The 27556-nt window shown below is 32.7% G+C and overlaps 1 long non-coding RNA gene across 1 annotated transcript in view; it reads left to right on the forward strand.

The window, feature by feature from the left end:
• The first annotated feature begins 1726 nt into the window (after positions 1-1726).
• LOC146995097 (uncharacterized) overlaps positions 1727-27556 on the forward strand; it is a 64006-nt gene continuing 38176 nt past the window's right edge. The window contains exon 1 of the long non-coding RNA XR_015043538.1: positions 1727-1857. This is a non-coding gene — a long non-coding RNA (uncharacterized LOC146995097). The remainder of the gene's footprint in view (positions 1858-27556) is intronic.

The raw sequence follows: 27556 nt of genomic DNA on the forward strand, positions 1-27556 counted from the left end.
GTGGTAAGGAATAAAAAATTCTGTTTGTAAGGAATAAGAAAATTCCTTACAAACGTAATGCTACCAAAAGTTCTAACACATTTTAAAGTTTTCAGTACATTTGCTTGATAAAAGTTTCATAAAATTGTTAGCAAAGAAATATGTTACATAAATACATATACTTTTCATTTTCTAAATAAAATAATTAATCGTAATGAATTATGTGATATTCTGACTAAGGGGTAAAAATAAATCTTAAAAAGGATCCCATGAATAGAATTTTAATGAAAAGCCTCTTTATAGGACCTCTTTCTGGGGCTTCGAAATAATTTATACCAGCCCTAGTTAAAGAGCTACCATATTTAAGGCTTATAATGTAGCAATTTTATTTAAGTCCACCTAAATTTCTTTTAATATACTTTTACTGAATCGAAATTTTCGTAAAAACAATTTCGATTTTTGATTTAGTGAAAAAAAAATCTTTATTCGAAAGGATTTTGATGTAAAATAGAAGCTAATTAACTAGAGAAAATATTTTTCTCATAGTTTCTTTTTTGAAGATAAAAGAATACGAATTTATGTTCAAGAACACGCTTAAAATCATCGACCTAAATTCATGCATACATGTATTATTCACTGTAATTCATATGGGGTATAAATTAATTTAATGTTACGAACTATACCTAGCAATATACAAGTATTTATGTACAAGTATACCCAGCAATTAAACTCCTTATAATCCAAACGATTAAACTGTAGTAGTGCTCTTCTTGCTGTTTTTGCTTATGCTCACTTGTCAGCCCAAGCCTACGAAATTCCTTGTGGCAAGGAGCCTGCCGTTGGCAACAGCCTTGAGCACCATTCAGGTGACAGTGCGATTTAGCTGAGTTCCGCCCCCAATTTTGATGTAGAGCACCCTTGGGGTACGGGTCCTAGGGTCCCCAACCCCTCTCCCCTTTCTCCAAACCACACGAGAGGACTTTCGGCTCGCCGCATATTTGGAATGCTGCCATGCAGCACCGACACTATACATTTACAAACATCCATGCCTTCTCCAGGATTCGAACCTGGGGCCTTCGGCACGGCAATCAGCGACGCTAACCACTATACTGGTCGCTTTTCTTAATAAAAATAAATTTTAACATTGCTAGAAATTTAAATAATTGGTATATATTTAGTATTTGATTTAGAAGCGAATATCTGCATGACAATATTCTTTCAGAAGTCGTTATTTTACATTAGTCATAGGTAATTTCTAACTGACCAAAGCCGAAATTTTATTTAAAAACTATCATTCTGCTTTTTGTTTCAATAATAAGCATATTCCTTTCATAAATGAGAGTTGACACAAACGTTCGTCAAAGAAATAAACTTCAAAAAATAATGTTTCCTTTCATTTAAACATTTTACAGCAGTTTCAAAAAGTTTTGAAACTGATATGATGAGATAGCCATTAATATATTGAATACAGTATGTAATTCTAAAATGAAATGGCTTTTAACATTTTAAATTAAATACGTATCTCTACCACTTGCTGTTTATACCATTCATATGTCATTTGAAAGCATACTATTGCATCAGCATATGTTGGTGACGTACTGTGAAACAGAAAATATTGTTTTCTTATGAAAGTGTATTAGGATAGAAGTTTAAAATGTTCGTGAAGGAGTTGAAAACCACATGTTAAGAACAATGATTTAATCTCATTTTAGAGATTGAAAAAAAAATGGACATAAATGTCATTCATATCATCTGTTGTATTAAAGCTATGAGTGATTACATGAAATCATTCAACAACTGGAATTTTAAAGGCTTTATAAAGGATCGAAACACAGTTTTAAGCCACCATTACTTTCAGATTTATATTTGGCGAAGGAGGTAAGTTCTGAGATTAAAATTTTTACTTAATTATGATAATATTTACTATGTGTTAAAATTTTTATGAAAATATGTGAAAAATGTATTTATATAGAATGCAACTGTTCTGAGGCACTAGAAAGAATAATTTATTTATTTTTTCTTGTACACGAAAAATGTAACTATTCGTGAAATCAACAATTTTAGTTTGCTGTTGAGAAAACTTCTAACATATCTCTGATTCCCCATATAGATTATTAAATAGGTCTTTGACTTTTTTTTGGATCTGAAGTTCACGTTACCAGTTTTTTAAGTTGTAGTTCAATAGCATTTAAAGGGCTTGGAGATTAAAATTTAATTTATGAGAGTGGTCTTTATTTCACGTTACCAGTTTAAAGATTGTAAAATTATGATATTTTACTCACCTCTTTTCTTTATTCCTTTGTTATATATTCATTATTTTCCTATTTTTTATCTCTCCAGAAGTAAACAAATTGGCGGTTAATTAGAAGAACCAGCAAAGCACGGAAGTAGTTTAATTTTTAAAATCGACACGTATCTGTCTTTGCTATCCGTCTGTTATGATTAAAGATTTGAATACTTCTAACATATCTTGTGACCTACGTTAATTTCGGCATTAAATCTGGATTAATTTTGTGACTATGATATTTTCTTAACTAAGCAAGTGAAGTTTAAACTTAGATAAATTTCAAAATAGACAGATTTCAAATATAAGCTTTGATAGGTAGGCATGCTCCTCAAAATTATTGAAATGAAATTAATATTATTACGTAGTTTGATTTTCTTATTGTGTGATTGATTTTCAAAGTAGTCAGCTAATGGCACATATCAAAATGGCTGAAGATGATCGTTAAGCAGTGGCAGACTTAAGCCAATGTTCCCTCTAATTTTTTATTATTCATGTGCAGCTTTATTTTGATCTGTGCAACATTTTTTACAAAAAAAAAAAAAAAAAAAAAAAAAAAAAAAAAAAAAAGTGAGACGTTTATATTTTATTATTTGAGGTTTTTACTCTTAGATTCAAATTAATTCTATTTTAATAAAGTTCATTAATTTCAAAAACACATCTATTTAAAACACTACTTATTAATTATAAAATTTAATACGTTAATCTACATATAAACAAAGCGAATGAATTGTTTACTAAAATAGAGCTTAATTCTAATAGTAATAATAATATTCAGAAATAATAAATGCTACCTTTGTATAATTATGTATTAAATCTTTCTCCTCTGTTTTTAAAATATCATTATTCAGCATATATGCGACTCAAATTCGCATTGTTTCCACTATTTAAATACGAAAGAATTTCTTTGTTTAATTTTGTTTAAATTCATTACACTATAGCCTCGTTCAGAGTCTGAAAGTTCGTAATGAAAATGTTATCATATCTGAAAAATTTGTTATCAATTTGCATTTAAATATTTTCATACTTTTTAGCATAACTGCTTTATCTATTAATATGTCACTGTATTTTACGCATGATTTTTTGACTAATCTTGTGCCATAATGAAATCACATGCACTTAATGCTGTCACATCATATTCTGCCTATTCTTGTATTTCATTTTCAGGAATCTTTCTTCTAAATGAGGACAAAATAAATTTATAAAAATTAACATAGCTTCAGTGTCAGTTTCAATATTTTGAAAGTTTCCTCTGCTTTAAGGGGAATTTTCACTGCTTTACTCCAAGTAATGCTGTTGTGGTTAATATATTACGCTCTAAGTTTTTTATTTTACCACGAACAAAGTGAAATGCATTATGTGGCTTAAAATCGCTTCGCTGAATTATTTTACACAATACTGCAAGTTCTTCAAAAGCGTCATTTATAATACGTAAATTTATACGAAATTCAGTATTTTTTAACATTTGTAAGTGATATTTTGAAATAAGACTACTTGCTTTACCTTGTTTAAACTATTTAATTTATGCTTCATAATTTTTTACTGATTGATTTCAGTGAAAATTGTATAATCACCTAACTTTATTTAATGGTTAAATGTGATATCTTCATTTTCTAAAGCAATAACAGTGTCTCGAAACGTTTCTCGATTTCTTGTAAATCTAGAAAATACGGTGTATGTCATTCTCATCAAAGTTTTAATATTTCTCATTAATTTAGTTCACTTTTTGAAAATCAATATTATTTTTTCAATAAAATTCTGGTACTACAGAAACAACTGAAAAAGCATCACAGGATTTTTTTTAATTGAATAAAATTCTTGGGCATTCTGTTGTTATTTAAAATTTTAAGTATAATATTAAACATTATAAGGTTTTACTTTTTTCTAAACCAGTTATTTTTAGTTGAACTTTCCTGTTTCCCCTGATTTCAGTTTCCTGCCGGAATGTAAATGTTTGTAGGAAGTAGATGTAAATTCTCAACGTGTTTTCAGAAGCAGTATTTAAGCTGCATTTCAAGAGCTCAAAAGAGTAGTAGCAGACTTAGTTTATGTTGCGAATTTAAAATTAGCTCTCTAGTTCGGTGTTTGACACCATTCAGTTTATACCGATATTCCTCGGCTCGGCTTTGCTGGGTGTAGTCGATTTAACGTTAGGTTAAGCTAAGGAGTCAGTCATTCGAATTTTTAATTAACAAGTGATTTGTTACATTCTTATTTTACATTACGTAGCCACAAGTGGTGGTGATTTGTGAGCACGAAGTTTGTGCATCTGTTTTAATTTAGATTTCATGAAAAGGTTATTTAAACCTTTCTTCTGCAGTATTTTGTTCTTAAAGACGTAGCGAGAATTTGCTCTTAGTCTTCGACAATAGGGTTTAAGCGTGTATGCTCCCTAAGAATATACGCAAACTCTATAACATATTGGTGATGAAAATGTTATTACCGCATTCGACAATTAAGCGTGAAAGTTTAATATTGTTCCGTGCGTTCGTTATGAAATGAATGCACAAGTCCGATGAAAATTGGACACAATTTATTATTATCACAACAAAAATGCTTAAATTTCCCCAGATATTCTTTCAGTATTACAAATATCTCACAATAGTTATCTTTCAACTACTCAGACGTTCAACAGAAGTTAATTCAAAACAGCTAAAGAAAGCTAATCCGCGAATTCGCTACAATGAACAAGAGCAGTTTTCTAAACAAACTCTTAAAACAACAACAAACTAACTAATTACAATAAATGAAATGAAATCGAAATCGAGTCAATGGCTAGGCGGCAATTAGTAGCCAATCGCTTCTTTAACCGTCTCTGTTGGTAAATTGCCCTAAGGCGTTGGTACTTAAGTTTTTAATTAAGGCGATTTACGCCGCGCCAACTAGGCGAAACTTGTCAAATTTTGTGAAATGTAGGTGGAGTGGAGGGAGATGATTGGCAGGAGCCTGTCACGTGGGTGGTCACCAGCTTACGCGTACAATGAGAAATGTTGGAAATATTAATAATTATCAAGTTTTGAAACGGGTTATCTAGATTGGAATAATTAAACTAATATCGCGATCTAAATGAAGACAAATGGCACAACTAAGTGCAACAGATTAGCTAAACAAAATATTCAAATTCATCCTTGCTGTAAAACACAGATTGGACAGTAGTAGTCACGTGGGGGTCACCCTCCCGTGAACTGTCCACAGCCAATGCATCTTGAAATAGTAGATATTACAATTAAGTGAAGTCTTGGTTTGAGAAATTAAACACTAAAGTTCTTGTTCAACACTGAGGCACATGAGTTACTGAAACTATACACTATGTACACTGCTCAAAAAAAAAAAAAAAAAAAAAAAAAAAAAAAAAAAAAAAAATGGGACAGTCCTATATCTCCCGATCTACTGAGCCGATTGACAAAATTCAAATTGCGTTCTTCATGTCTCGAAAGTGCGACTTAGGATAAATATTAGATTTATATATAGCACTATTCTAACATAGGTATTTTGACACAAAATCGGACTTTTTCTGAAATAACATACCAATTTTTTTACATATTTCGATTCTGCGACTCAAATTACGCCTAAATATGAAATTTTGTAAAATTTGGAGGGAAATTTACGGAGAAATTCACAAATTTATGTTGGCACTTTTTTGTCAGTTTGCGCCAAGAATAGTTCACTTGGCGAACTTCTTAATATATTGCAACTTAGTTTCCTTTCCCGTGAGAGGAAAAAAAGTCACCATCGTTCCTTTTTTCCAAATTAATATTCTTTATATTATATTTTTAATTATAACTTATTATTTTAAGTAATTTTTTCTTTTTCGAATTTCATTTTAATTGTTTAAGCTGCATGGTTTTTTTCGAATAACTATTTTAAAAATTTCTACTTACCTATTCGAACTGCGTAAATAAAAGCGCAGCGTTTATTTTTTTTCAAATAGTTTTCTTTATATACATGTTTTGTCATAGTTATTATTTTAGGTAATTTTTAAGTTCTTAACTTTTATTTTAATTGTTTGTGTTGCATTGTCTCTTCAGATAATTGTTTTAAAATTTTCTATTTATTCCTTCGAATTGAGCATTTTAAATATATTTATTAATATAAATTTTCCAGAATTTGATTTTATTTATTTGAATTGCGTTTCTTTCGGATGAATACTTTGTAACCCAGACTACGATGCGTTTGAAAACTGCATATATTAAAACAGAAAATACAGTAAAGCACAGTTAACACGCCTTTCAATGTTCCGTTCAGAAAAGATATATATAAATAAGAGAGACATTTAACTTAGGATTGCGACATTTTAACTTAGGATGACTTGCATACACTGCTTTAAACAGTTTTATCATTGTGCCCATTGCTTTACACAATTTTATCCTACATTTGGCTTCTTAAATGTTATTCATATTTTAGAAAATATTTTATTTTTGAAATCGTAAAAATCAAATATCATAAGATTAAAAAGTTTTTAATTAAAAAAAAAAATACAAATACTAAATTTTACCGTAAAATGTATTTTTTCTTCTCTTTTTCTTCAGGCATTCTACTTTATTCTTGCTCTTTTTCTTTAGGCATTCCGCAAGTATATTAAAAAGTATCCAAATTTTCAAAATATCTTGATATTTCTTACAATCATTTTAAATAAAGTTATCGACATCCATTTCATAAAGGCCGAAAAACGGCCGAGCGGTAAAGTCGCTGACCACTGGTAGTTCACTCCGGGGTTCGAATCCCAGTAGACGGGCTGATTGCATGGGCGTTTTCGTGGGTTTACTCATGTATAACGTGTATGCCAGCTGGTTTCCCTTAGAAAGTTCTTCACAAAGGCATCCTTCCTTTTAGGCGGATAGCCCTGCTTTGCCGTAACTTAATAATCCAGTTCAATCCATTTAACAGTATTTAAGTCAGAGCCTTTATTAATCTTTAGAGGTTAGCATTTTGAAAGTATTAGATGAACGGAAAGGCTGGTTTCATAAAGAGGTTTTGGTTTATTTAATTATGGCAAAGCACACTAGGGCTATCTGCCTAAGGGGAGGGATGCCTTTGTGGAGGACTTTCTAAGGGAAACTGGTTCATGTACACGTTGCACATGGGAAAAACCACGAAAACGCCTATGCAGCCAACCCGTTCGCAGGGATTCGAACCTCGGACCGAACTACCAGTCTAAAAACGAACCATATAGTCTAAAACCAGTCGCTCTTCACTTTAATGTGCAATGATATCGTTTTTGTCTTTTCTGTTAATATGAGCTGAATTGATGGTATTTGCTGGGGTACATTGTTAATTGAAATAAGACATGAAAATATCGGTTTAAAATGTGTTTATTCGTTTCCGAAACGTGTTACAAAGCATGTTCAAAGTAGCCTCCAGCATTTTCCGAAAGCAAGTTAAATCCTGCAGCAGCTCTTAGCATATCAGGAGGAATGTTACGGACATGTCATGGTATCACATATTTCATTTCTGCCAAATTGTTTAGATTATCGCCATAAACAGTGCTTTTGAGATAACCCCATAGCTAAAATTCACAGAGGTTGAGGTCCTGGTGGGAAGATGGGAAGTGTCGGTATCTAAGACGTTCATTCATGAAATGTTGCCTAAGTAGCTGTGCGACACAGCTGAGGTGGGGCTCAGCCCTGCGTAAAAATCCTAGTATCTAAAATGCCACGTTACTGCAGTTCATGTATCAGGAAACATTTTAACATTGACTCTAAGTGAGCTGCAATCACAGTGGTCCAGCTATCGACTGCTCTTCAGAGAAAAAAAGTTGAGTTATAAAACTAGCTGTCATTCAACACTAAACGGTGTGGAATGACTGCTATGCAATCGAATGCAGTAGGCGAATGCAATGGAACTAGATAGATAAGATGAGGGATTTCTTTGGCCTAAATCTATTAAAAGCGTTTTGAATCAGTATCTTCATGTTTTAGGGCCGAATTCAGGCTTCAAAAATTACAAATTAGCGATCTGTAAGAAAAAGATTTCCAGATTGTACGCACTTGTGCGAGTGATTTGCGATCTCACATTTTCTAATCGCTAATTCGTGGTTTTCACGGACGAATTTCTCACTTACACGGATGGCGCACTCCACGTTTATCGAATTTAACGCCTTTAAATGGTAATTTGCTTACTTCAAAATTTTTTAAGTGTATACAACATATTAACCCCGTGTAACAAAAGGTTAAGTTAGATTCGGACCCATATTTCATTTAAAAATATTGCGTACAGCGCCATTTCCCTCACGGTGGTGAGGTTGGCTGTTTCTAAATTTAGATGGTCATTCCTTAATTAAATAGCCCACCAGCGGCCGAGCGGTAAAGACGCTGAGCACTGGTAGTTCGGTCTGAAGTTCGAATCCCGCGAACGGGCTGGCTGTATGGGCGTTTTCGTGGTTTTCCCTATGTGTAACGTGTATACGAGCCAGTTTACCTTAGAAAGTCCTCCACGAAGTCATTCCTTCATTTAGGCAGATAGCCCTTGTGTGCTTTGCCATAAATAAATAATCCAATCCAATCCTTAATTAAATATAATTGATTTGTAACTTCTACTAGAGCTGACGGTAAAAATTGAAGTGCAAATAAATAATATCGTCTGCAATCTTGATTAATATAAAATTAAAAATTTTGCATAGAAAAATATTTGCATTCACAGAAAGTTTTTTGAAATATTTGCAATTACTTTATAAGAAGGATTTATTAATAACCGTAATAATTACTTATTATATTACTGATGATTAGGATTCAGTTCTTGACAATTACATTCTAAATTAGAATTTTAAGGATATATTGAAAATACGCTACGCACAAAAATACATTTTAGGATAAAAATGAGTTGATTTTTTATGTTTTAAAACTTCTTAAATTCATTTAATAAACATCGTATCCTCGTTGTTAATTGAATCCAGAATGTTGTGTGTCGTTTATACAATTATTCTTACTTGTCCACAGAAGCTACTTACTTATCCAGCCATTAAGTAGCTGCAGATCATTTCTACATAACCATTGAACTTCCACTAATTCAGTCTCTAGAGGGTTGTATGTTTATATCATAATTTGACTTATATAAATGATTATTCTAAACCTTATGTTTCTATAAAAATATACTGTGCTTTAAAAATATGGATGATAGTATCTGCCGCTCTTTCAGCCACTTCAAAAGCAACAGTTTGTTTAGAAATAAATTATGCAGTTAATGTCATAAAATATTTTCATAAAATTCAAATAAACATTAAAAGAAAATTCTCAGTTTTAGAGAATTCGATTTAAACGAAGTAAAGTAGCAGACGATAAAACGCCGAAGGTAAAAATTTACTCTTAGAAAAATGTACTCTTATTTTTAAAAAAAAAGGAAGAAAGAGAGAAATTTAAAAAAATTGTTAAAAATTTTCATAATATCATATATAATTTAAAAAAATAGCTTTCCATATAGTATTAAATATTTATTACGCCTTATTGAGGGAAAAAATTTCATATACTTAATTCTCCGTAAAATTTTACTTGAAATTTAAGGTTAAAAATAGCTGTGGCAATTTAGTGTAACAAAAATCCATAGACCACATTTGGCGTTATTATCGCTCAAAAAAAAGGTGCCAAATTTCAAAACACGAAAATATGTAAATTCGTGTTTATTTTAGAAAATTTTGAATAAATTTTTTTGCAGATATGCTTAAAAATACACCTACTTTTTGATGATGGTAAAACTTTTATAGGTTATAATTCAAAATTTTTTTCGAAAAATTTATAAAAATTATTTAAAAATAGAAATTTAAAAAATAAAACACAAAAAATGGGTAAATTTTATTTGGAATGAACCTAAATTTCGAAATGTGAGAGAAAAAATCAAAAAAGTTTAATAAAAAAAGAGATATTAATAAATATTTGACTAATTCAATTAACATTGAGGAGCTAAAATTTTGAGAGCTAATATTTTAAAAACTAGTCGTAAGATTTTTACAAAACTTGTTATTTTGGCATAATTTGAGTCGTAGAATCGAAATATGTAAAAAAATTGGTATGTTATTTCAGAAAAAGTCCTATTTTGTGTCAAAATACCTATGTTAGAATAGTGCTATATATAAATCTAATATATATCCTAAGTCGCGCTTTCGAGACATGAAAAACGCAGTTTGAATTTTGTCAATCGGCCAAGTAGAACGGGAGATATAGCACTGTCCCATTTCTTTCTTTTTTTTTTTTTTTTTTGAGCAGTGTACATATAGGGACGGCGGTATTTGAGCGAAGTAGCAATTGGTGAAAAACATTTTACACTAGCAATAAATAATCAGAGCTTTGAAGATCCAGGTACACGGATCATGTCCATAAGTCTATAAAGTTTCAAAGACACTGTTAAAATGACACAATGAAGATAAAATAAAGATAATAGTACTATGTACAATATATACACATTTCACCATTTGCTGTTATGGAAGATGCCTCTTGGGCGCTTTGCTGCAATTTCTATAGTAGGATCATAATTTATCAGGTTACGGATATGTTCATATTGAGAAATAAATGAAATGAAATCGAAATCGAAATCGAGTCATTGGCTAGGCGGCAATTAGTAGCCAACCGCTACTTTAACCGTCTCTGTTGGTAAATTCCCCTATGGCGTTGGTACTTAAGTTTGTAATTAAGGCGATTTACGCCGCGCCAACTAGGCGAAACTTGTCAAATTTTGTGAAATGTAGGTGGAGTAAGGGAGATGATTGGCAGGAGCCTGTCACGTGGGTGGTCACCAGCTTACGCGTACAATGAGAAATATTGGAAATATTAATAATTATCAAGTTTTGAAACAGGTTATCTAGATTGGAATAATTAAACTAATATCGCGATCTAAATGAAGACAAATGGCACAACTAAGTGCAACAGATTAGCTAAACAAAATATTCAAATTCATCCTTTCTGTAAAACACAGATTGGACAGTGGTAGTCACGTGGGAGTCACCCTCCCGTGAACTGTCCACAGCCCAATGCATCTTGAAATAGTAGATATCACAATTCAGTGAAGTCTTGGTCTGAGAAATTAAACACTAAAGTTCTTGTACAACACTGAGGCACATGAGTTACTGTAACTATACACAATGTACACTGCTCAAAAAAAAAAAAAAAAAAAAAAAAAAAAAAAAGGGACAGTGCTATATCTCCCGTTCTACTTGGCCGATTGACAAAATTCAAACTACATTTTTCATGTCTCGAAAGCGCGACTTAGGATATATATTAGATTTATATATAGTACTATTCTAACATAGGTATTTTGACACAAAATCGGACTTTTTCTGAAATAACATACCAATTTTTTTACATATTTCGATTCTACGACTCAAATTATGCCAGAATACCAAGTTTTGTAAAAATCGTAAGAATAGTTTTTAAAATATTAGCTCTCAAAATTTTAGCTCCTCAATGTTAATTGAATTTGGCAAATATTTATTAATATCTCTTTTTTATTAAACTTTTTTGATTTTTTTTTCTCACATTTCGAAATTTTGGTTCATTCCAAATAAAATTTACCCATTTTTTGCGTTTTATTTTTTAAATTTCTATTTTTAAATAATTTCTATAGATTTTTCGAAAAAAATTTTGAATTATAACCTATAAAATTTTTACCATCATCTTAAAGTAGGTGTATTTTTAAGCATATCTGCAAAAAATTAGACTTTTTATTCAAAATTTTCTAAGTTATACACGAATTTACATAATTTCGCGTTTTGAAATTTGGCATCTTTTTTTTGAGCGATAATAACGCCAAATTTGGTCTATGGATGTTTGTTACACTGAATTGGCACAGCTATTTTTAACCTTAAACTTCAAGTAAAATTTTACGGAGAATTAATTATATGACATTTTTTCCCTCAATGATACGTAATAAATATTTATTAATACTATATGAAAGGCTATTTTTTTAAATTATAGATGATATTATTCAAATTTTTAACTATTTTTTTTAAAATTTCTCTCGTATCTTTTCTTTTTTTAAAAAAATTAAGAGAAAGTTCTTGTAAGAGTAAATTTTTACCTTCGGCGTTTTATCGTCTGCTACTGTACTTCGTTTAAATCGAATTGTCTAAAACTGAGAATTTTCGTTTGATATTTATTTGAATTTTATGACATTAACTGCATAATTTATTTCTAAACAAACTGTTGCTTTTGAAGTGGCTGAAAGAGCGGCTGATACTATTATCCATATTTTTAAAGCACAATATATTTTTATAGAAACATAATATTTAGAATAATCATTTTTTATAAAAGTCAAATTATGATATAAACATACAACCCTCTAGAGACTGAATTAATGGAAGTTCAATGGTTATGTAGAAATGATCTGCAGCTACTTAATGGCTGGATAAGTCAGCAGATTCTGTGGACAAGTAAGAATAATTATATAAACGACACCAACATTCTGGATTCAATAAACAACGAGGATACGATGTTTACTAAATGAATTTAAGAAGTTTTAAAATATAAAAAATCAACTCATTTTTTTTCCTAAAATGTATTTTTGTGCGTAGCGTATTTTCATTATATCCTTAAAATTCTAATTTAGAATGTAATTGTCAAGAACTGAATCCTAATCATCAGTAATATAATAAGTAATTATTACGGTTATTAATAAATCCTTATAAAGTAATTGCAAATATTTCAAAAAACTTTCTGTCTGAATGCAAACATTTTTCTACGCAAATATTTTTAATTTTATATTAATCAAGATTGCAGACGATATTACTTATTTCCATTTCAATTCTTACCGTCAGTTCTAGTAGAATTTACAAATCAATTATATTTAATTAAGGATTGGATTGGATTATTTAATTATGGCAAAGCACACGAGGGCTATCTGCCTAAAGGTAGGGATGCCTTCGTGGAGGACTTTCTAAGGGAACTGGCTCGTATACACGTTACACAGGGGGAAAACCACGAAACCGCCCATACGGCCAGCCCGTTCGCGGGATTCGAAACTCGAACTGAACTACCAGTGTTCAGCTCAGCTTTACCGCTCGGCCGTTGGTGGGCTATTTAATTAAGGAATGACCATCTAAGTTAAGAAACAGCGTACCGTAACAACATTTCAATTATTGGTTCCGTATCTTTCATGTTACTCCCGATTGGCTAGCTACATGATTTTTAATGAGTATTCGGATTTTACTAGTAACTTCACTTGGAAATCGCGCTTGAACTAGGTTAGTTGGTTATTTGAACATAGAAAAAACATGGGAGCTATTTGATTAAGATGCTTTCATAGAGAATCTTTGTAAAGAGAACCTAAAAAACTACGAAAACCAACCATGCAGCCTGGGTTAGACTTATCAGGATCAATGTTCCTTCTTGGCTTCTTCGGGAACATGCAAGGACCTGACTCGGAACAGAGAGCTTACTAAAGCTATGTTCAAAACTGTGGGAAGTAAACAGGATACACAAGAAGGGTATACAAAACCCTTTATTTTTTTTCTTATTTACAATGACTTCCGTACTTCGGAATACATCGACCCGCTACTTGGGGTCAAAACGTAAAAGTATAAAAATAAAACTAAACTCTAATTTAACGTTAGAATAATAAACGTGGAAGATTGGCCTTATATTAACAGGAAGCGTATGTAGTACAGAGAACTGTGAACACTACAATACGTTTAAATTTATCAAGAGGATTAAAACCTCTGGCCTGGAAGGCAACAAGCAACTGCGTAACTTCTAAGGTAAGCGGCCTGCTTCGACTCACTGCTTCCTCTCTCTCGCTTGGCAAAAAGCCACAACTTAAATACTTGGCGTTCGCCAGACAAACTTTGCATAAAAACCTTAACGCTTATAATTCTGGCCGGAAGAAGAAAATAAGAAGTGATAGTAAAGATTTAAAATAAAATAAACGTTAGTAAAACTTAAGATTCTTACATACTTCCCGCCAGAGTTAATTAGTTTGAAACTGAGGTCTAAAACGACCTTGTTTAAAACTTTTAGCTCTAGAATCTAACGCGAGGCCAATCTTTTACAAATATTTTTCGCTAGAAACTAGAAATTTAAAAGAAAGAAATTTGTTTTTACAATCGCAGCTCCCAGGATACACAATTTTTTTTCATCTGTACTACATCCAAACAGGAGCTCTTATTCAAATCTGGTTCCTTCCAGAGATCTGGAAGGAAAACTAGTTTAATGAAATGTTACACAATGAAATGGCAAGTAACATGTATAATTATACTTTTCTTAACATTCTTATTTCATTCATGACTATTTTAATTATCTCTCCCCGTGCTCTCTGACATGTGTTGTAAAAGAACACCAAACACGAATGTGTTTCTGTCTACGTGTTCCACACTTCCTCCTACCATCAAAACACTAACGTGTTAAAATTCAACATAACAAGACCTCTTAACACACCCTAATTTCAACTCTAAACCCTGAGGTACTATTCTGAAAGTGTCTAACTCTGAAGTGTAGCGTCAGAGAGCCTAACTACATCATTCAACCTTTAACACATATTCACCATGATTGAGTCTTTTTACAGTCACACGAATAAAAAAAAATTTTAACATTCACTTTTACCATATCACGGTATTTCTTAACATTTAAAATAACAGTTCACATTGTATATAAGAACATATCAACATGCCGTTAATTTTACACATTTGAAAACATACATTAGTAGTACATTGTTAACTTCTATTCTTTTCAAAGCAAGTGCCAATTCTTTCTACATTGAAATACTACATTTCAAAAAGTCTTTCAGACTAAAACTTCTTTCTTGCTAGAATGTTTTAAATAAAATTTATACAATAACTTTTTACAATATTTAAGTCTTTACACAACGCTATTATACATCAACTTTAGTTTTACGCGCGAGTAATTGAAAAACATAATACCAAAATCGGTAACAACTCATTTCTCGCCCTTTTGGCGATAAAGGTATACCTCGCATGAGGTAAAACTTCTTGAAATCTGCCACTTGCAGTAAGAATGAAAGATTAACTTAAGTTTGCAAAGTAACATAAAATTTTACTTATCTTTGTGATATTCGGACATCCTTTTCTGGGCCCAGTCCTTAAAGGTATTGCAGGTAGTCGTTTGATTTATCCTCCTTCTTGTACGGGCTCGCCCTTCAGGGCCTTCCTCTGGAACCTTCCTTTTTTCACCAGTTCGGTCACCCTTGAATACCTTCTTTTTCTCCTCTGCTTGTGGTCTTGGCCGTTTGATGGCAGCTGGTCTTGGCGGAACCGGGAAACTTCTGTCGTGTTTGGAGTCGGATACTTTTGTACAGCGATTATTTTTGATTCGTCTGTCTCGATTCCTTTTTGAGATATTTTGTAACCTAAATATTTTAATTCAGGGGCTGCAAATTTGCACTTTTCGACATTAACTTTTAGACCGGCCTCATTTAATAAAGAAAACACCTGTCTTAAATCCTGTACATGTTGGTCGAGATTATCACTAGTAATAATGATATCGTCTAAATAGATAAATGTGGACTTTCCAAGAACAGGTCTTAACACAATGTCCATGCATCGCTGAAATATTGCCGGGGCCCCTGAAAGGCCAAACGGCATACGCAAAAATGCATAAGTGCCAGACTTGGTTATAAAAGCAGTCTTAGGCACGTCCTCAGGCCTAACCCCTATTTGAAAATAACCAGTCGTTAAGTCTAAAGTCGTCATAAATTTGGTTGATTTTATGTTCCTTAGAATTTCTTCAATGATCGGTAACGGATATACCGGATATTTAGTTATGGAGTTTAATTTACGGTAATCAATAGCGAATCTCCACCTTTTTGGATGCGTCAAAGGATAGTCATTATTTTTCTTACATAAAACCACCGGGCTAGCATAACTACTTGAGATGGGCGTTGTGATTTTTTTACGTAGCATATCGGTAATATGCCATTCTATAATTTTTTCCTTATTCTTATCGTACCGGTATGGTTTTTGGCGAACTGGCATTGCATCTCCGGTGTCAATACTATGGTTAGTAACCTGAGTAAATCCTGGAATATCACTAAATAACGAAGCAAATTCACTTACCACTTGTCGGATTCTTCCTTGCTCGTCATTAGGGAGGTGGTCAAGTTTTAACATCGGCGGTTCAGCCTTTTCTGCAAGAACTGGTTTCATTGTCAGCTTAAGGGACGCTTCATGAAAATCCAGTGTTGCTTGTGCGTCTGAAGGAAAATCTATTCCTAAGATTAAATGTGCTTGCAGATTCTTTACTATAAAAAACATCATCTTTACTTGTTCGTCCTTGATACGGATATACAAAGGTACTTTACCTATGCACTTACATTTTTCTCCTTGCGCACCTAACACTCTCGTATTATCCGAATTATATATGCGATATTTACGAAAATACTTCCTAAAAAAATCTTCTGCCACACAGGAACACTGCGCACCTGTATCCAGGAGTGCGGTGGCTGGGATATTATTCACCAACACTTCAATCTTCGGAAGAGTCAAATTTTTCACCATTACTGTATTTAACTTGTAGGAAGAGGGGTTTTCGTGACCTTCGGATTTCCGCACCCTCTCGTCAGCAGAAATCCGTTTTAGTTTAAATTATTTTTCATTTCCGTGCTTTCCTTCTTTTTCCCCTGGCCTTGAGACTTTTTTCCTGGATTGCTATTGAACTGTCGACGTTCTCCGGCTGTTTTTGAATGCTCGGGTTTCCTTGCCCACTGATTCGCTTTGCTTCCGTAGCCGTGTGCTTGAGTTTGCTGTAGTCTTGGCGCACCAAATTGGTTTCGCTGTTGATTTTGGCGTCTTCTTTCGACGTCCGCCGTTCTTCTACTTTCAAACTGGATTGCTAGCTCAAATAACTTTTCCAGTGTAGTGGGATTTCTTAATTCAATAAAGTCTTGCACTTGGGACAGTAACCTCGGCAAAATCACTTGAATTATTTTAGGATCCGGACGGTTTCCATACAAGAGTTTGAAGACGTGAATTTTTCTTAAAATAAAGCTTGAGAGGTTTTCGATTCTTTGTTGATATATACTAAAAAGTTCCGTTTCTAATTTCGCACGATCCCTTACAACAGGGAAGGCTTTTAGTAGGGCAGTCTTGAAATTTTCGTAAGAATAGGTGGGACTTCCTGCTTGACACAAGAGACTTCTGCCTATACATTTGAACCAGTAAAGCGCTTGGCCCCTCAAAGCGCTGGAAGCTAAGGTAACTTTTTGAAACTCGTGCACGGGGTAGAGCATGAAGTGGTCATCCAATTTTTCCAAAAAACTGGTTACCGGTGAGTTTCCATTAAATGTTGCTTCTGGTTTCATCGAAGCGCGCATGGTCTGGACGATGTAACCAAATCCTTCCAGGGCGGCAGCTGGCATTTCTGGATTTTGAGCCGTTTCTGCAGGCAGCACAGGTTCTTCTTGAAACTCGGCCATGGTTATTCTTCTTCGTTGGGCGCCACTATCAGGATCAATGTTCCTTCTTGGCTTCTTCGGGAACATGCAAGGACCTGACTCGGAACAGAGAGCTTACTAAAGCTATGTTCAAAACTGTGGGAAGTAAACAGGATACACAAGAAGGATATACAAAACCCTTTATTTTTTTTCTTATTTACAATGACTTCCGTACTTCGGAATACATCGACCCGCTACTTGGGGTCAAAACGTAAAAGTATAAAAATAAAACTAAACTCTAATTTAACGTTAGAATAATAAACGTGGAAGATTGGCCTTATATTAACAGGAAGCGTATGTAGTACAGAGAACTGTGAACACTACAATACGTTTAAATTTATCAAGAGGATTAAAACCTCTGGCCTGGAAGGCAACAAGCAACTGCGTAACTTCTAAGGTAAGCGGCCTGCTTCGACTCACTGCTTCCTCTCTCTCGCTTGGCAAAAAGCCACAACTTAAATACTTGGCGTTCGCCAGACAAACTTTGCATAAAAACCTTAACGCTTATAATTCTGGCCGGAAGTAGAAAATAAGAAGTGATAGTAAAGATTTAAAATAAAATAAACGTTAGTAAAACTGAAGATCCTTACAGACTGAGCAGCAAACAATTAGTATTTAACAATCTTTTCTTTTTCAAATGCTAGGCAACTGATGAGGCTCCAATTAAATCTCCAATTTAATATTTTATTTCTAAATATTTAAAATATTGTTGTATTCTTTGACACAAAAAGGAGAATTTAAGTTTTGTTACTCGTTTGTAAACTACCAAGCCGTAGTGCAAATGAATATTCAATTTCTTTGGCAATAATTGTATTCACTTAATATTCTTGGAATATGAGCTAAAGAAGGAACGTTCTCGGAAGATTAAAGAAGTGTTTAAATCCAGTGATATTATGTTTGTCTTACAAGCTCAGGATCAAAACGATTCTGCAATTGCCCGAGTAGTTGACTTGTAAATGGATGTGAATTAAGCAGATGACTTTTAATCTTACGTTATTCAGCCAGAAAACGTATTCCAAATGTTTTGTATTGCATGACAATGCATCTTTTCATTATTCAATAACCAGTCGGAGAATCGCTTGTGTTCGGAAAATAAGTATGTATATTCAATCGTCCTGCATGTTCTTCAAATTTGTCTTCTTGTGATTTTTTTTCTTTCTCAAAAACTAAAGTTTCCTCTCAAAGGAAAGTTTTTTGACATTGAAGAGACAAAATTAATATGACATCTACTTTTAGAGGCATGTCAAAAACAGATCTCTACAAACCTTCTCTTCCATTACATGTTGTGCAGTCAGACAAAAAGTTACATCAGCGTAAATTCTATAATCTATTTTTATTACACTCTGATTACTTTATTAACATACAGTGAATATATACTTAATCTTTTACTTTAGCTTAAGTAATTCAGAATTTTTGACGGAATTGTTGTCGGAACTAGGACTTAGAAGATAAGTCAAATTAAATATTTCGATAAACCAGTAAATTCAAGTTCGAAATTTCAATATTTTATTTTCGGAGGGAGGGGAAATGTTTTCAGTTTTGGTCCATTATACTAAGTATATTTGCTTCGATTTTTTATTTTTCCATAAAAGCGAAAATTTTACGCTTGGTATACATATAACGCATAGCTTCAAATTAAAATTTAATAATATACAGAGTGGTTATAATTAAAGTTCCACATTGAAACGGTCATAAAAGGAAAACTACTGGATCAAATGTTATCAAACTTGGAAATCGTGTAAAGGAGGTCATGGGAATTTATTTTCCGCGAAAAAAAGGAAGTTCGAAACCTCACCACTAGGGGGGGAAATGGCGCTGTATGTAATATTGTTAAACGAAGTATGGGTCGGAATCTAACTTAACCTTTTGTTAAACGGCTTTAATATGTTGTATACCCTTAAGAAACTTTGAAGTAGGCAAATTACCATTTAAAGACGTTAAATTCGATAATGTCGAGTGCGCCATCCCTGTAAGTGAGAATTTCGTCCGTGAAAACCACGAATTAGCGATTAGAAAATGTGAGATCGCAAATCACTCTCCCAAGTGCGTACAATCTGGAAATAGTTTTCTTACAGATCGCTAATTTGTAATTTTTTAAGCCTAAATTCGGCGATAAAACATGAAGATACTGATTCAAAACGCTTTTAATCGATTTGGGCCAAAGAAATCGCTCATGTTATCTATCTAGTTCCATTGCATTCTCCTACTGCATTCGATTGCATAACAGTCATTTCACACCGTTTACTGTTGAATGACAGCTAGTTTTATAACTGAACCATTTTTTTCTGAAGAGCAGTCGACAGCTGGACCACTGCGATTGCAGCTCACTTAGAGCCAATATTAAAATGTTTCGTGATACATGAACTGCAGTAACGTGGCATTTTAGATACTACGATTTTTATGCAGGGCTGGGCACCACCTCAAGAGTGTCGCATAGTTACTTAGGCAACATTTCACGAATGAACGTCTTATAGGCCAACACTTCCCCTCTTCCCACCAGACCTCAACCTCTGTGACTTTTGTCTATGAGATTATCTCAAAAGCACTGTTTATGGTGATAATCTAAACAATTTGGCAGAAATGAAAAATGTGATACACTGATAACATTCCTCCTGATATGCTATATGTAACGTGTATACGAGCCAGTTTCCCTTAAAACGTCCTCCACGAAGGCATCCCTCCCTTAAGGCAGATAGCCCTCGAGTGCTTTGCCGTAATCTAATAAACCAAACCAAAACCAAACCTGATATGCTAAGAGCTGCTGTTGAGAATGCAGTAACATGATTTAACTTGCTTTCGGAAAATGCTGGACGCTACATTGAACATGCTTTGTAACACGTTTCGGAAAATATTAAACACATTTTAAACAGATGTTTTCGTGTCTTATTTCATTTAACAATATTGTATACAGCGCCACTTTTCCCCTGATGTTGAGTTTTTGAACTCTTTTTTTTTTTTTCCCGCCGAAAATAAATTCCCATAACCTCCTTTACACGATTCCCAAGTTTGATAACATTTGGTCCGGTAGTTTTCCTTTTATGACCATTTCAAAGTGGAACTTTAATAATAAGCACCATGTAAAATAAGCTTTAAAAGTCTGACAGTTTGGTTCAAGTCCCAACTTTAAAAAATGATCTTTAATATGATTTAGATTGTTTCAGCCGGTATAAGAATCGGGTTACTCTGTGGTACAGAATAAACCCTGCTGGACTGTTTTATTTCTTTGTCATTTAGAAAAAATCTTTTAATTAAAATATTTATCCTTTGGACTTCGCTTTAAACTTTATTTATAGCTAAAATGACTAGAAAATGAAAAGCTGTCTTTAGCTGAAACGCAATTCATATAACTGATGTTTTAAAAAATTGACAAGAATGCAAAATGTATGGAAGTCTAGCAGTCGAAAAATCTTAATTTTCTTGTGTGAGCACTGAAAATAACTGTAGAAGGAAAGAAGAAAATTAGGGAGAAAAGTAAGCAAAAATTTACAGGGAAATTTGGCGTCAGACGTACCAAGATGTTCAAAAAGTTGGACGCTTTCGAATATACTATCAGGATACTTCAAAGAATTTAGGTGTTCAAAGAGAAAACAGGTGGACGTGTACATACCATCAATTGAGCTTGTGTTAACAGAAAAGACAAAACGATATCATTGCAGATTAAAGTGAAGAGCGACTGGTTTCAAACTATATGGTTGTGTAAATTACGTTATAGAACATCATATCGTATCATAAATGGTGAATCCCATGATTTCCTCAGTCGAATTATTTGAAGATTCAGGAGTTTATCCAGTGATGTATGTGGATGTCACTTAACCCATTAACGGTTTGGCCCGGATTTTCTCGTTCTTTTATGCAGGTCTCTTAACGGTTCGTTACGGATTATTGTTAGTTTAAATGTATCCTCGAAAACGGACAGTCCCGTGTTTTCGTATTATCGAAAAAACACGCTAAAAAGGACTAGCCCGTATTTTTGTATGTCTTCCAACCCCCCAATGCCTAAGGGGACAAGGGTCCATGCAATCCTGACGACAATGGGTAATGGATGACATTAGCGTGGGGAGAAATCTTCTTGATGTTTTGGGATAAAGGCCTTACACTGACTCTAAAGAAACAAACTTACTACCAATTACAAAGTGAATGCATATATAAAGGGATTTAAGAATTTCCGTTTTAGAGCAGTTATTGAATAAAAAATAGAATTTTTTACAAAATGAACGTTTACCTATAAGAGCATTAATGAATTAAAACGAGAAAAATAAAAGTAATAAATGCAAACATAAAAATCTGAAAATGCAAATTTTTCAGATTTTACATTAGGCCCAAAGGGCGTTTTTTTAACGGTTTGTGGGTTACCTTTATTTTTAAATATCATGTTTTTCGCACTTAAACCATAAAACTTCAGTTAAACTGCAATACCGCAAAATAAATTTTAAATGAGCATGTATTTAGAATTTCCGATACACAGTCTCGCCCGTTGAAGATAATTTTTTATATTATTATTTTCATACAGTGTTGCCTTTGCTCGCTTTAAAATCGTTGAGTTTCTTAATTAAAAATTTATTGAAGTTTTACGAAATATGAAACATATAATAAAACAAATTCCAAATCTCGGCTTCGAGATGCCCATATTCGGGTGGAAATGTACGTTATTCAAAATTGAATGGGTCTAGGTAGCGTTGTTTTATCACAGTGCGAGAAACATACATATATTTGTGCAGATTATTCATTATTTAATTTCAAGGCAGATAGCCTCGAGTGCTTTGCCGTAATCTAATAAACCAAAACCATTATTTAATTTCTTTAAATATAATACAGGGCTGTAATATGTGGTAGCAACAGTTTGAAAAGTGAACTGACATAGTTTTCAACGGAAAATGAAAAAATGAAGTTAATAGACCTTCTCGGCTAACGCCCTTTCTTTTAAAAATAATGTATCGTGTAATTTAATGGGAATACGAGATTAAATAATTCTCTTTAAGAAATTTATCTACAAATTTATATCACGAATAACAAAAACGTGAGGCTGTCTTGATAAATTTATAAATATTATGCATCTGACAATGCGATTCAATTATTTGATTTCGTAATTTAAGAACCTATGATTCTTCTTATAAAACTGTACAGGAATTTAGCAAAGAAGCTATTAAGTAATCTCTTATTACCATTAATCTATGCGATAAATTATTATTATTACTATTGGTTCAGTCTTTTACTTCCAAGTATCCTTTTACCTCAAATAATCGAAAAGATATATAAATTTAAAACAAAATTCGCCCCAAAATCAGAAATTAGGTTACGAATTTCATGCAAATTTTATTTCAAAAGCTATTTTACACTCTGTAAAATGATGCAAACTCAAAAATTTTGAGATTTTTAGTTTATTCTTAAATGGAAATATGCGCAAAAAATTTCTTCGACATTAAATTTTAAAAACTCTAAATCGAATTATTATCATCCGTAAACGGTGTGTGTACAAAATTTGAATTCAATAGCTTATCGATAAGTAGTTCAAAAATCGACGACGAGCTTTTGATTAAACACCGTGAATGAACTGAATACAATTTTTGGAACAGCTCTATTTTTAAGCACTTTGGAAAGATCGGTAAGTTGTTGATATAGCATAAGCGTTATTTTTATAACATTCTTGGCATTATGAAACGTGTAAGTGACATTCATAAGCGATTCCCGACAGTTCTGTTCATTTGTCAAAGTGGCTGCTTTTGAAAATATTGTGAAGCTCACTCGATGTGCTCCACTATCTATGATACTCATTAAAGATATTTAATTATGTTTTATTTCTATACAGAAATACTGGTAAAATTAAGAGATCAAATATTTAATTATTTGAGTTATATAACTACTTATACTGTCTCAAGAAATTTTGAGTCATTTTGTAAAAATAATCTTTTCTTTAAAATTCCTTTTTCCCCCCTACCCCCTATGCTTCATAACTTTATTACTATTCTGATGAATGGAAGGTTTGTAGAGACATTACATTTTTTTGAACAGCAAGAGACATGAAAAACGAGCAATGCCTTACCCGGGACGCGAACCACGGACGTCTCGAATGCGCGCCGAGCGTACTGAGACCACGAAGGCATGCTAAAAGGGCGGGAGAAAATACCGTATATACTCCCCCTTTTAAAGGGCTACTGGGGATTAGGGGACCGAATCGCCAAATCCTTGCGGCGGACAATCATCATCCACCACCTTTTTTAATTTGGGTGCCACTATAGAAACATTAGGTTATTTCGAAGCAGGACATGTGAAATAGGAGCAATGCCTTCGCCGGGACTCGAACCACCAACCTCTCGAACACACGCCGTGCGTGCTGACTATTACACCACGAAGGTATGCTAAGAAGGCGAGAGAAAATACATTATAGGTTATGAAAACCAAAAGTTGAGTAGGTAGTCACAAATCTAACTAATAAATGCTCTACAAATACAACTTTTAATATTTTAGCAGAATTTTTTGGAAACGTATTTATATAGATTGTTGTAGAAATCGACACAGTTTGATGCCAGTTTAGAGGTGGGCTTGTTTATGAGCGTATTAAAAATGCTTTTCCCACTCAAAATTTTAACTACTTTAAAATAATAATTCATAATCGCACTGAATCTGATGTTTACAATTATTTCCCCTGAGATTTCTTTAAAAAGAAAGAATTACAATTGTGTTTAATGCAGAAAATTTAATGAAATTGGCATCTGCGCAAGAGGACGGGAACTATCAGGGAGGACTTTCTGAGGAAAACTAGATTTCCTTCATATTGAACGTAGAAAACTTTCACCGAACAAGCGTGTTCACCAGGATTTGAACTTATGTAGGATTACCAGTACTCAGCGGTTTTAGCGCTTGGGCACCGCAGGCCGATTAAAAATCTTGTTTAGAAACCTTTTATCTTGATTTAGTATGACAGGTGCCGTAGTTTGAAGGTAAGGATTACTTGAATACAGCAAAACAGACGAGGACTATCTGCTTTTAAGGAAAGAGATGCCTTCGTAGAGGACTTTTTAACGAGAAAAGTCTCATATTCATGTTATACATAGGAGAAAACATGGGAAAATACTATTCAGCCATCGTATTCGTTCGTCAGGGTGTAAATCTAAGTCGAACTACCAGTATTTAAAGGCCACTAATATGGCCGTATTTTAATAGGGGAAATAACTGTTGGACTGTAAGGCATCTAAATTAAGAAATAAAAAAAAATCACTTCTGAGATAATCTTAAACCGAAATTAAGTTTTTTATTATAATTATGAAAGAGTTCAACTCATTTGTTAATTTTCAGATTGTTAAAATTAGTGTGGCTGTAATGAATGATTATTTAGACCTGTTACAGGAAACAAATACATCAAAAGTTTCCTTTAAAATATCAGGAATTATTGAAAAATCTTCTGTAATTTATAAACGAGAAAAAGTATTTAACCAGATTTTACACGTGTGAAAAAATAATGAATTTTGATCTCCCCTAGTAGAGACATTTGTAATTATATTTCTAGTTCCAAATTCAAAGTGAAAAATCTAGGTGCCTGAAGCCAGAGAACACTATCGATTCTTCTTGGCTTCTATTTTCAGCGACGAAATAGATCAACTGCATGGAATGTTTATGATTTTTCTCAACATGTATACTAAATGCTTGTAAGTGTTTCTTAGAAAGCTCGTCGGAAGTAGAATATCTCTATCTTGGTAGATAGATATCGTGTGCTTTAGTAAATTTAGCAAATCTAAACACAGAGCCGACAGTACTATGTTTGAGGCCTTTCTCTAACATAGTCGAATAGTGTATCGAATAGTCGAACAGTGAAATCACTCTACACCGCCCTTTTTTACTTATTTTATACTTTTATCTCAAAATTATATATTGCATCCACAAAAATTTCTCTAAATTAATGTTATTTGGATTCGAAAACCATTTTATGCTTAAATACATCTTTCCAGATGTTTGACTTTTACTCACTGAGAGTCAATGCTTCTTGAAGATGTCAATTCATGAATGAAAAATTATTTCTTGCTTTTCCGGTTTCCCCTAACCGTTTCCACAAAAGCAGAACATTTGGGCAAAAACAGCCCTCCTGTGATGTTAATTCCTTAGTAAAAGAGAAAGCACTGAACGGGGTAAAGTAGTAGAAATCTTGACTTTCCTTCTCACTCAAAATTCAAGCATTCCCAAAATCTACTATAAAAGATATACTCCCTAAGGTATAAAATTTTTGTGTAATGAAATTATAAAATGCAATATATATATATATATATATATATATACATATGCATTCTAATATATACATATGCTAAAATATGAATGCATATATATATCATTGATTATATATATATATATATATATATATATATATATATATAATCAATGATATAATCAATGATATATATATATAATCAATGATATATATATATATATATATATATATCATTGATGACATATATATATCAATTAAACCATTAGACACACTCACACACATACATATACAGATATAGAATCACGTAGTATCAGTAGGTGAAAGAAGAAAATAAATCCTACTGGTGAAAGATTGCTGAAGAAATTCAAAGCATAATGAAAGTTTCTTTTATCTTGGAATCAAAGAACTTTTTTATCGCTTTAGTTTTTGGGAGACTATTAGATTAAAATGTAATAAATAAATAAGTATATGGAAGAAAAATAAATCTTTAAAGGAAGAAAAAGGAAAAATAGAACCAAACAATCAAATCATTTTCAGCATTAAAACCAATTTTAAATGCGACAGTATATTTTTCTGCCGACACGAAAACTTAAGAAAATAGACAGAAATCTGCATTGTTTCACCTATCAATATACGACAAATGGAAAAACGATACAAGAAAAAGTAAATTTGAAAAATTTGCGAAAGCGGAATAATTTCGAATGCTGCACAAACAGAAAGATACCATGCAGAGATATTGGATTTTTTTCGAAGCAAGAAATGCGAAAATTCAGCAGTGCCCTCATTGTGCTTCTAATAAGGAGGTCTTCCAAATTCTAGCTGGAAGGACTTCCATTTATAACAAGATAGTGAGAATGACATAATTCCTTTATTATTTGTTTCATTTAAAGGGCGAGCGAGAAGAAGCACGAGGCACTGTCGGAATAATTCATGTGTTAACGAATTATCGTCTGACATGTTTTCGTTGGGGTGCCATTGAAGAGACATAGCGTTTTTACGAGGAAAACAAACAAACAAACAAAAAAAAAAAAAAAAAAAAAAACACGAAACATCCGTTATCCTATCAGCGGAATACGCACCACAGGCATTCCGACTGATAGTCCGATCTACTATCACTTACACCTCGAGTTCAAATTCTAGCTGGAAGAAGCTCCATTGAGCAATTTCCAGCTCAAAGAAGAATGAGATAATTTCTCATAATCAATACGGATATATAACTGATGATTCTAAAATTTTATTATCATTAAGACTGGAAAAAATACACGATTTAATTAATTTTTATACATTTTAAAAGAAGTTAAATTTTTCAGAGCGTTACTATAAAATATTTATTAGAATGTCAAATTTAAGCATTTCAATTATTTATATAATAAAGGATAAATTTTATATTTATATAATAAAGAAAAATCGTTGATAATATCACTCTGATTTTAGTGGAGATATTTTAAGAAGTAAATAAGTGAAAGCTGGAGGAAGAAAAACTATTTCAAGTTATATGTTTATCTTAAAAGTAACGAGAGAAAAACTATTAAAAGAAAAGGCACGCATATCGAAATTGTTTCCTGTACTGCTGACAAATTGTTATATGGCATGCATACTATAATGTTCATGAATAATTGATTGCTACTAGATTAATACAGGCATAGCATATTTCTAGGGACTGATTTGCTGCAATTTCCAATTTGATTTTTACATACTTTTATATTTAGGACACTAATTACATCACACTGAAG

This window comes from Stegodyphus dumicola, chromosome 10, assembly GCF_044657685.1.
Source record: "Stegodyphus dumicola isolate Sdum_Otavi_A_Nest chromosome 10, ASM4465768v1".
Lineage (NCBI taxonomy): Eukaryota > Metazoa > Arthropoda > Arachnida > Araneae > Eresidae > Stegodyphus > Stegodyphus dumicola.